At 39.5% G+C, this 12,147-nt stretch overlaps 1 long non-coding RNA gene across 1 annotated transcript; it reads left to right on the top strand.

The window, feature by feature from the left end:
* The first annotated feature begins 1,404 nt into the window (after window positions 1–1,404).
* LOC111824324 lies at window positions 1,405–7,368 on the top strand. The gene is made up of 3 exons (XR_002827399.1): window positions 1,405–1,440; window positions 3,273–3,329; window positions 7,318–7,368. It is a non-coding gene; the product is annotated as an uncharacterized LOC111824324 (long non-coding RNA).
* Window positions 7,369–12,147: the final 4,779 nt, after the last annotated feature.

Here is a 12,147-nt window from a genome sequence, read left to right as displayed (position 1 = left end):
CAGAGGGCAGATGCTCCAACTGGTAGGTTAGCTTGCTGCTGGGGTCCAGCCAATTGGGACTGAGTGAGACGGGCCAGACATGCCCTGGAGCTCTCCTGTGGTCCCTCCCCGGCTGGCCAAACTCCTGCTTCCCTCCCCAGCTCCAATTGTGCACCAGTGGGGTCCCTCTGCCTGGCCTGTGCCCTCCCTCAATCCAGGACCCCTCAGTGGGGCACATTGACTGTCAAGTAGTTCCATCCTATGTAATAAAATGCTAATAGGCAAGTCAACCAAATGGCAGAATGACCGATTGCTATGACACACACTGACCACCAGTGGGCAGAAACTTAACACAGGAGCTTCCCCCTGGTAGTCATTGCACTCCCACAGGGGCAGTGTCACTCAGCCAGAAGCCCTGAGATGGCCTCATGAGTAGCAAGCACAGTGGCAGTGGCGGGAGCCTCTACCACAGTGATTCCCAAAGTGGGCACTACTGCCCCCCGGTGGGCGCTGCAGCGATCCAGGGGGCGGTGATGGCCACAGGTGCATTTGGGGGCAATGAGTAACTGCTATTAAAATTTTAAAAAAATTAATTTCCAGGGGCTGAGTAATATTTTTTCTGGAAAGGGGGCGGTAGACCAAATAAGTTTGGGAACCACTGCTCTACCACCTCCACTGCAGCACTAACGATGTCCGACTGCTGGCTTGAGGGCAAGCCTAAGCCAGCAGTTGGACATCCCCCGGGGGCTCCTGGACTGCGAGAGGGCACAGGCCAGGCTGAGGGACCCCGCTGCCCCGAGTGCACGAATTTCGTACACCGGGTCTCTAGTTAATATTTTCTGAGAACTGCAACATTTGAATGTTAGAAACTATGAAAAACCCACATTGGGATTCCATTGGGATTCTAAATTAGTTTCAAAAAATAAAGCTCATGATGAGAGTTTTCCTTTGCCTTGCTGTTTCTCCAAGCATCTCTTTTTGCTGTCTTATTTCGTTTAATTATTCAAACAACCTTCAAAAGTAAGGTAGTAAAACTCTTATTTTGTAGAGGAGGACCTTGAGCCATAGAAAAGTGACTTGCTTGACAAAAAGTAGCTGTTGGTTATAGAACAGGGATGTCTGAGTTCAAGAGACTTGCCATTATGTCAAGTTAACTCTAGTTAATTCACCAAAATATATTACCCTCAAATCATGACTGTTTCATGCTTTTTTTTAAAAAAATTACATGCTTCATAAGAAGTTTGTAGAACTTACAAGTTTGAAGTGTATAGTAGAATTAAAGTTTTAATATTGACTCTGATGTTATCTGAAATATTCTAAGAATTTACAATATTAGGGAAATATTTTATGTTTGTATTGACAGAGTAATATTATTTATAACCTTTTTTATTGATAGCGAACAACAACTACCTTCGAAATATAAAGAAAGACCTATAAGATCTTCTGACGATAGCAATCTTGGTAAGACTTCTGATAGTGAATTACTCTTGGTGGTCCTACCATGGGTGAATTAAGAGTAAGTTTTCCTAATGAAAGAGCAATAAAAGAAAACCCACAAATAATGTGTAAGTTGCATGTATAGTTTTTCTTAATCTCTTCCTTAATAGAATAGTATTCAGTATTATTAAAACAGTTAATATAGGTAATTTTAAAACCTGGGGCAACAGTGTTTGAAAAGAGGTTCATTTATTTAGTCCTTAACCCTAAAATCCTATATGATATCTTTATGTAAAAAAGAAAAATGACTTTAAGTTACATTGTTGTATGTTTCCTCTATATTCACTTTGTAACTAATTGGACTTGTTTTAAAAATGAATCTTTTGTTTAGTTTTTACAGCCAGTAGATTACATTGAGTAAATGAAAACCTGTTTTTTCATAGTGATTTGTCTCACTAAAAAAGTCACCAAAACTGGGAACTCAATAATACTTTCCTGGTACCACAAACAAATGGCAAACAATAGGAACTACAGCACTTATTAGTGTGTGACAATCTCAATGAGATTGTTTTTCTTGATTTCAGAGAGGAAGGACAAGGAAGAGGCATAGGAACATCAATGATGAGAGAGAATCATTGATCAGCTGCCTCCTGCACACCCCACACTGGGGATCGAGCCTGCAAAGGGGGCCTGTGCCCTGACCGTGAATCGAACTTTGATCTCCAGTGTCATAGGTCAATGATCAACCACTGAGCTGTGCTGGCAGGGCCCAAGGAGGTTATTTTTCAAAGATACCTACCAACAGCACAGAAGTCAGAAAGGCCAAACCTGTGGAGAATCATGGAGTATTTCATATATAATGCCAACACGATCTCACTGTTATCACCTTTATTCCTCAGAGGTCAAAACAGAATGAGATATGATGATTCAGTAGAACAAGATGTTTCCTTCTGTTTGTTGGATAATTGTCAGGACATTGTCATTTCTTAGAACAAGATGCTCTGTTACCATTGATCAGAAAGTAATCATAATAAGTATTCAAATAACCCAATTCAGGACTCTACAAATTACAATAAAAGTACAAAAGTGTTTCACAATGACAAAAATTCCATATTGCTACCCAGATGTGGCTCCTAGTTCATTGTGCAATCGGAAATGTATGAGGACACCTTGGACTTGGTAGACCTTCATCAGAGGACTTGTGTAGGCCGGTTTTGCAACTTTTAGGAAATACAAGGATGAAATGGTGTTTTGACCCTGAAGTTTCTCATAATATGAGAGCGCCGTCCCTGGTTTATTTCTGTTTTATTTTGTGTTTTTTTTTCAGCAGAATTTTCCATTTTTTTTTCAAAATTTAATTATTAATTTACTTACTGGTCTACTATTTAACTCTTAGGTGCCTTTTAGGTACTGAATGACATTCTTATGTTGCAGAATTGAAATATTTTAAAAACACAGTCCCTGCCCTCTAAGAATTTGTTAATGTCATTGTCATTCCTATTACTTACTATACTTTATTCAGTGCTTACCAGGTGGTAGAATGCACTAGGACTTTATAATTATCTTTTTTTTTATAGTCACTTTAAGTCCATGATGAGAATTAGAGTTTTAAAAATGTGGGTGAGGCCTTGGGGTGAGGCCTTGGCCCTGTAGGTCAGTCCTTAAAGCATTGTTACCAATTTCATCCCTGGTCATGGTACATACCAGAACCAACCAATGAATGCATAAATAAGTGGAACAGTAAATCAAAGTTCTCTCCTTTTCTCTCTCTAATCAATGTTTTTAAGTAGTTAAAAATCAAATAAAAATAAAGGTGTGCTTGCACCCCAGGCCTTCCTCCCTTTCTTTTCCCACAGGGATGCATCTCCCAAACTCTGAGGGACCCCAGGAGGCTTACAACCAGAGCAACAGTGGTCAGTTGCAATTTATCCCGGGCAAACCCTCTAACCTGTCCCCAAGACCCTCTTTTGTCTGACTACTTAGTGAGCCTAGGCTCACTTCCCATCCCTTTCTTGTTTCACGATCCCCAACTTTAATAAATGTCCTCTAAAATTCACACACACACACTATAAAAATTAAAAAAATTAAAATGTGGGTGGGATTTAAAGTAAGCATGCAGATGGAGGAGAAGTTTGCCAGGTAAAGGGCCAGAAGGGTTATGTTTGGCAGGGGGAACAGGTATTGCGATTACACGTTAGGCAGCAGGAACAGCAGGGCAAGAGCTAAGATGTACACCTGAAGTTTATGGGATTCACGAGCAGTACCGTTTCAATGTGAAAATGTGCACTACGGGAAAGGTTGGGAATGAGGTGAGTGCTTAGCTAAGGCAGCCTTATGAAAGCCGTTAGTACTACAGAAAGGACTAGATCTTATCTTGAGATCTTGGGAACTTATCAGATAGAATGCTGTTAGCTTCAGATAATAGGTGGCCTAATTAAGAGGCTGAAACAATAGGAACCAGGATTGTTTTGGTGGCTCAGTGATGACATAAGGATCCCAGGTGTTGTCCCTTATTCAGCTGTGAGGTTGTCAGTGTTTATGTCTGCTTTCCTGGTCAGTAATTGGCTATGGCTCCAAAGCAACCTATTCTCATATGGCAATATGTGAAGGCCAAAGCACTGCTTTGTTCATTTTTAAATTTTTTAAAGTCTACTTGGCACACAATATATTACTTTCAGGTGTATGACATAGTGGTTTGACATTCACATATCTTATGATGGGTTCACAATGAAAAGTCTAGTAACCATCTGTCACCGAGCAAAGTTATTACAATAATTAACACATTCTCTGTGCTGTGCACTAGATCCCAGTGGCTTACATATTTTATAACTGGAAGTTTTCACTTCTTATTCATATTCTTTATTTCATCCCTCTCCTCAACTATCCTCTGGCAACCATCAGTTTGTTCTCTGTAGCTACAGGGTGTGTTTCTGTTTTGTTTGTTTTGTTGTTTTAGATTGCACAGGTAAGTGAGATCAAACAGTATTTGTCTTTATCTTATTTCACTTAGCATAACACCCTTTTGGTCCATGCATGTGGTCCTAAAAGGTCCTAAAAGGCAAGATTTCATTCTTTTTTATGTCTGAGTATACATGTATATACACACATATATAATCTTATATATATATACACACACCTTTGAACCAAGGTATATATATATATGTATATATATATATACCTTTGAACCAAGGTGTATACTGCACCTTCTTTATTCATTTATCTATGGAAGAACATCTATGCTGCTTCCATATCCTGGCTATTGTAAATCTTGCTGCAGTGAATATGGGTGTGAATATCTTTTCAAATTCGTGTTTATGTTTCTGTTGGATACATATCCCGAAGTGGAATGGCGGTTCTATTTTCAATTTTTTGAGGAGTGTCCATGCTGCTTTCCACAGTGACTGTACCAATTTACAATCACTTGAACAGTGCACGAGGCTTTCTCTTTTCTCCATATTCTCACCAAAACTTGTTAGTTATTTATATTTTGATGACAGCCATTTTGAGAGGAGTGAGCTGGTACTTCATTAAGGCTTTCATCTGCATATCCTTGGTTAGTGATGTTGAGATAAATGCTTTCTTTAACTTAAAAAAAAAACGAACAGACTGTCAAACTACAGCAGGAAGACTGGGGAGGGTTGGAGGGGGAGGGGGTAAGAGATCAACCGAAGGACTTGTATGCATGCATATAAGCATAACCAATGTACACAAGACACTGGGGGGTAGGGGAGGCTGGGGGAAAGTCAAGGGGGGAAAAGGAGACATATGTAATACTCTTTGTAATACTTTAAGCAATAAAACAAATTTTAAAAAAAGAATAATAACCAAGATTGAAATGTAATTGAACTCTTTATGTGATTAAAATGTTTTGAGAAATTAATTTACACATCAAAAAATATGGTTTTATTGATATTTAGTGAGAGAGGATAGGAAAGGGAGAGAGAGATGGAAATAGCAATGAGAACCATCACATTGATCTGATGCCTACTGCCCACCCCTTCTGAGTATCAAACCTGAAACCCATGTGGCCTGAGTGGGAATAGAACCAGCGACCTCTTGGTGCATGGGACAATGCTCAAGCCTCTGAACCACACTGGCCTGGCCTATGTGTTTCCTGTAAATAGGGAGAAAATGGACAGACTTTCAGTTGACTTCCTCTAGCAGTGGTTCTCAACCTTCCTAATGCCGCGACCCTTTAATATAGTTCCTCATGTTGTGGTGACCCCCAACCATAAAATTATTTTTGTTGCTACTTCATAACTGTAATTTCGCTACTGTTATGAATCATAATGTAAATATATGATATGCAGGATGTATTTTCATTGTTACAAATTGAACATAATTAAACCATAGTGATTAATCACAAAAAAAATATATAATTATATTTGTGTTTTCCGATGGTCTAAGGCAACCCTTGTGAAAGGGTTGTTCGACCCCAAAGGGGTCTCGACCCACAGGTTGAGAACCACTTTAGAGTAAAGTTTTATAGGCCTGAGTTACATCACATGCTTATTCCTAAACCAGTTATTGGTAAACTAGGTACTGTGATGAGCATAGTATAATCATTTCCCTTTTTGGAGCTGGGGAGACACCACCTTCTTTGTGTATCAGGACAGTAAATGTCCAAATACAGTTGTGGTTGTCCAGCAAGAATGAAGACTGACGTAGGGAGCCAGCAGTGTTTACTGCAGGGATTCATGGGAGTTTTGATTGGAAGAGGAACAAGATGAGATTTGATTATGGCCCTCTGGTTGTGATAGGACGGAGGGATCAGCAGGCTTTTTCTGTAAAGGGCCTGATTTTAGGCCGTGTGGTCTGCCATATCTACTCAAGTCTGCCATTGTGGTGTGAGGGCAGTCCTAGAGAATCTGTAAGTGAACAAGCATGGCTGCGTTCCAGTGAGATTTTATTTGTAAAACTAGATGGCAGCTCGTATTTGGCCTGTGGGCCCTCCTTTGCTGACTGACCCCTCATGTAGTGGGTACATAGAAGGAAACCACATAAAGAAACGTGGAGACAAGGGAAGCTTTTGCCTCCTTGGACTAGCATCAGTCCATTATGAAGTTTTCACCCATCCATACAGAAATGAGTCAGGAAGCTATATTTACTCCATTTGAAATGTTGGTTTTTTTTCTAGGTCTATGTCTTTTTTTCTGCTTAGAAAAATCTTATTAATTTGATATGGAACAATAATAGTCCCTATGAAAGCCATTTCTTAAGAGCCCATGTTTGACTAGGGCAGTTGACAGTAGCAAAATAAGTGGAGACAGTAGGAGGCTAAGTTCATATGATTTCCTGGTGATTGCATGCAAAAAGTGGCGAGGAGAAAGAAATCTAAGGTGACCGATAAGTTTCCAGGTGGTGCACTGGCATTTAGGTCAGACATGAAGACTAGGACTTTTTCATATGAGCAAGAAAGAGCAACAATTCAACTGGAAAGAGCAGTAAGTTTCCATACATGTTGAGTTTGATGGAATATCCATGGATATCCCTACATTTTAGATACAATTTCTTTGACTTTGACTTGGCCTGCCAACAACTGCCTTAAACAGGTGAACCATGATTTTAGTTTTATTATAAATTAGGAACGAGTTAGGGAAGAATTCTGTAAGCACAAGGATACTATTATACTAATATGATAATTATTGTTTTTCTGTAGTTATCACACTTACTTGATTGATTCATAACTATTCTAAAAAGGAGTTAAGCCCTGCTTAGTTGAAGAAAATTGTCAGTGTGATGTTTTCCTTTTCTTGAGCGGAACTTCCATGTTATAGAACATGTTGCCAATCATTAGGGCTCTGGATTTTCTATTCTGAGGAAATAGGGTTGTTGTTTGTTTCACATTGTTTTCTGACATCATTGTTTTATTTATCCCTTTCTATGCCTTTCTTCCAATAGCTGCAGATCTACAGGAATCTCCAAAACAAGCACTGAGCAAAACAAAATCAAAGACAGGTATTCTGTGCAATCAGCTTCCGACTGTAATTATATATAAAACCTCAAATCAAATAATAACAACTTCACATAATGCAATTTTGTTAAAGATCCTAAACCCACACCTAAGTTTGCTTATTCACTAGAGAGATTTATAGGACTCAGCATATAGTTGTGCTCATACCTGAGATTTATTACAGGGAAAACCAAAGTAAAAACAGCAAAGAGAAAAGGTTTGCCTGTGACAAAGGGTGGAGGACACCAGGCACAAGCTTCCAAGAGTCCTCTCCCTGTGGAGTTACCAAGAGGTCTTCATTGCTCCAGGGTCAAATTCTGACAACACACGTGAACTATGTCATCTACCAGTCCGGTTAGACTCAGTGCCAAGGTTTTATGTCATGCTAACCACATAGGCATCTTCCCCATAGCATGTACCAAAATTCCAGATTTCCAAAAGGAAAGCCAGTGTTCAACATGAACACCATTGGTTGTACAAAATGTTTAGGCACAGGGAGCCTCTATTATCAGTTTGGAAGATATGAAAACCCTGCTCGGATTCAGATTTTCAGACACCAACTGAAGGCTATGCGTTTAAGCAGGACTTTCTAAGGAGAGCAGACTTGAGCCTGCTGCATGAAATGTTTCTGCACAGCAGGTATAGCCCTGACCGAATCTTTAGCGCTCATCTACAATTTTATTTTAAAAGCAAGTAATATAACATGGTACTAGTTTCAGTCACATCATCCATAATTGCCTGCAATGCTGATTACATTTGTGACTCTCGGTGAGTATTTAACAGGTATTTGTACATAAGTTACTAGTGCAATATTAGGGAATGATAAATGTTTCTTTTTATCCAATTACCGTTTCAAGATAATTTTTAGATAAAATCAGCATAATAATTTCTGATTTAAAATTAGAATAAAAAGTGTCTTTTAATTACAGATAAACAATCACTTTTTATTTGTGTTACACTAAATCCCCATTTATAACCAAGTAAGATTGGTATACTTTCCAATTATTTTCTTGTCGTAGTTTACAATTAAGATTATTGGCTTTATTTATGTCTTTCCATATGCTTCACTCAATTTGGGATAATACCCATATTCTGATCTTTATGTTAATTTCTAAGGTGACTGTGTCTTGAAAATAGCATTAATATGTTGATATATATTAATAGCAGATTCAGCGGATACATTTTTTAAAGAAAAATTAATAAGCCTTATTTTTTGAGCTGTTTTAGATGCACAGCAACATTGAGCTGAATGTACAGGGTTCTCATCAACCCCACAGCCCCTACACACACAGCCTTGCTCATTTTTGACTTCCTGCACCAGAGAGGTACATTTATTACAACAGATGGACGCGCATTGACACATCATTATCAACGAAAGCCCATAGTTACCTGAAGATTCACTCTTGGTGTGTACATTCTATGGGTTTTGACAAATGTATGATGACACATATCCACCATCAAGAGTATCGTATAGAATTGTTTCATTATCCTAAAAATTCTCCCTGCTCTGCTTATTCATTCCTACCTTCTCCCTAACCCTTGGAAACCACTGAACTTTTTTTTTTTTACTGTCTCCATAGTTTTGTATTTTCCTGAGTGTTGTATAGCAGGAATTATGCAGTGGGTATCTTTTTGAGTGTTTAAAAAATTAAAATGCTAAGGTAATTGGATGTAGTGATCCAAGATGTTCTTTGAACTTTGTGGTTTGTTGTTGTTGTTCATCAGCATAGGCTATGATGACATATGTGGTACAAGCTGAAAGAGAATGATTTCTGTAGGCATTTGCCACCTAATGTTGAGGGTTGAGAAAAATGACCTCACGCTCTACTGCAGAGCACTGACTGTCTGGAACACCCTGCTCTATGAGCTGGGACAGATACACTGTAGCAATGAAAGGAAATAGTCTCATGGGTTCTACTTTATCAAATTGGACTCACAAAGTCTCTCCTACTTACCTTGCAACTAGAGTCTCGATGCATGAAATTGGTGCAATGGATCCGACGCACGCGGTTTTGGAGGCTGCCTCGGCCCCCGCCCGCCACAACAGCAGCCTCTGCCTCGGCCACTGCCGCCACGGCTTCATCCGGAAGGTCATCTGGAAGTACGTCTGGATGTCCAGTCTAATTAGCATAATACACTTTTATTATTATAGATTGGAAATGGGGCCAGAAAGAGTCTGCTTCCTATGTTTTGCTGTGCTCGAAAGTGTAGTGTCTAGTGACCAAGCTTCCTTTTGATGGAGTGTTCCATACTAAACTGGCTGTATTCACTGAAGAGCTGGAGAAGTCATACTGTGCTATGCAAAATAATGTAACTGCTCCTAAGGGAAGGAGTCCAGAAAACTAATGCTATTTAAGTTTGACATTGTTATTCTATGACTAGAGGCCCCGTGCACATATTCATGCACAGGAGGAGTCCCTTTGGGTGGCCTGTGGGGATCGGGCTGAAACCCACAGTCCAACTCTGCCTGTAGCTCTTACCTGCCACCCCTGCTCATACTGTGGGCTGGCACCCAGTTAGTATCCAGAGAGGCTCGTACGCCAGCAGCAGTGCTTGCCACCCCTGAGCCCTGCATCTGGTGCCCTCCTGAGTGGAGTGGAATGCAGGATTGGGTCGAAACTGCCTCTCCAACTTCCCCTAAGGGGTCCCAGATTATGAGAGGGTGAGGCCAGGACAAGAGACCCCACCAGTACATAATCAGGGCTGGGAGGGACCTCGGGAGGGCTCCAGGGTGTGTCCGGCCCATCTCACTCATTCCTAATAGGCCAGACACCTGCAGCAGGCTACCTATTGGTTAGAGTGTCTGCCCCCTGGTGGTCAGTGCAGGTCATAGCGAGCAGTTGAGCTGCATTAGCATATCATTAGCATATTATGCTTTGATTGGTTGAACAGTTCACCGGACTACCAGACACTTAACATATTAGGTTTTTATTATATAGGATTCTGCTTCTACTAATGTTGCCATTTTCTGTCAGCCTTATGGGATTTGGTTGGGATTATGTTCATTGTAGATAGCAGTTGATAGGTAGGTATCAAATTTTGAAAGAGCCCATTCTCTTTTATTCTTGGATTTGGTATATTTAAAAGGAGAAAGTAAGTGTTGTTAATGGCCTACTAATAATATAATTAATAGTCCCTCTGGTATAGTCTTTGTGTGTGGTCCTAAAGGAATACTTAATAACAAAGCATTACTCTGATACTTTTAGTGTCTTGTATTTTTCTATTGTTGTTTTAAAATGAAATGTATTTTACTTTTTCCTTAATAGTGCATGAGCTCTCTGAAGAAGACCCATTATGCAGGTAGGATTTTATGGGTTTTTAAAAACTATAAGTTACCTAAGGGAAAGCAGAGAAAAGAAACTAAAAGTTCTAGAGTGTTCTACTATGTGCTAGACCCTATATTATATATAACCTGTGTTATATAATCATCACAATAGCTGTCAATGTAGCTGTGTATTGTAGCCTACTTTTTATTAATGAGGCAACTATAATTCAGGGAGGTGGATGAATTGACCCATGATTCTGTAGTTAGCAAGTGGCCAACCCATGATTTGACTGTCAACCTGTTTGACTTCCCAGTCTATTCTGTTGTCCCTCAGCATACACTGATAAGTTCGTATGTAGTGCTGGCATTGAGATATAAATGTGAATCAGACCAACCCAGAAAGTGAAGTCTGATTGTGTGTTAACTCTGATTTAGAGATTTCCTAAGAGGCTTAATTAATCTAAGCATTTATCTTACTCTCCTTGACAATTGTAGTGGTAAATAGGACCTTGCTCTTCCTACCAAAGCTTTTAGGGCCCTTCTCAGTTAGCTATGGCCACAGAACCAAAGGTTGTACCTAAGCAAGGCCTCATCAGTCAAGCGTTGTTAGGTAAAATGATATCTATTTTTTTTGGAATGAATTACAGTGGGGCCTTGACTTACGAGTTTAATTCGTTCCGTGACGGAGCTCGTAACTCAAATTACTAGTATGTCAAATCAATTGTGAACGAGTGAGACACGTGATGCTGGGCTGATGTTGTGGCGTTCACTGTGACATTTGCTGCACCAACTAGTGGTGGGGTATCTGAAGCTGGTTCGTAACCCGAATTTTAGCTCGCAACTCAAAGCAAAAAATGGACTGAGAGACGGCTCATATCTCGAAAAACTCGTTAGTTGGGACACCCGTAAGTCAAGGCCCCACTGTACTTACCTGTAAGTAAAGAATATCTATGTATAGTTCATGTTATATTAATTAAATTCAGCGTGTATTTAGAGGATATTTCTAATTAATTCCTCTATTTACTGACTTCCCAGCCTGGTTTTCTCTTTAGGCTACGACCTTTGCCTAGTTGTATGAGGTATTTTCCTTGATCCTATGGTATTTTTTCCTCTTCCATGAATTTTTGATTTATTTTATTTTATTCTCTGCTTTTTTAGTGTTTCTTTCATTGTGTTTTTTCCCCCAATGCTGCCAGCTATGGTGTTCTCCATTTTTCTATAGACAGAATCAAAGGCACATAGAATTTCAGTAGTTTAAGGAAGCCTCATAATTAATTAAACAAAACTGCCTCTAGCTATTCAACCTGTGTTTAATATCATGGCTAACTAATTGTTGGCATAGAATACTGGAAATGAAAAGAGATTAAAGTGACTCATTGGGATATATAAGGTGGTGAAACTGACATAAATTCAGGTTGCTAAGTGTAATACACTACCTTCTTTATCAAATCTGTAGGAAAGTTTCATAATAGAAATATGGGGAGTGGTAGTGAACACAGTCAATAGGGGGTAA

The sequence above is a fragment of the Myotis lucifugus genome, unplaced genomic scaffold, assembly GCF_000147115.1.
Source record: "Myotis lucifugus unplaced genomic scaffold, Myoluc2.0 scaffold_1172, whole genome shotgun sequence".
NCBI classification, from domain to species: Eukaryota; Metazoa; Chordata; class Mammalia; order Chiroptera; family Vespertilionidae; genus Myotis; species Myotis lucifugus.
Note: the sequence above shows the minus strand (reverse complement) of the source record. Positions and strands in the feature narration are given on the sequence as shown.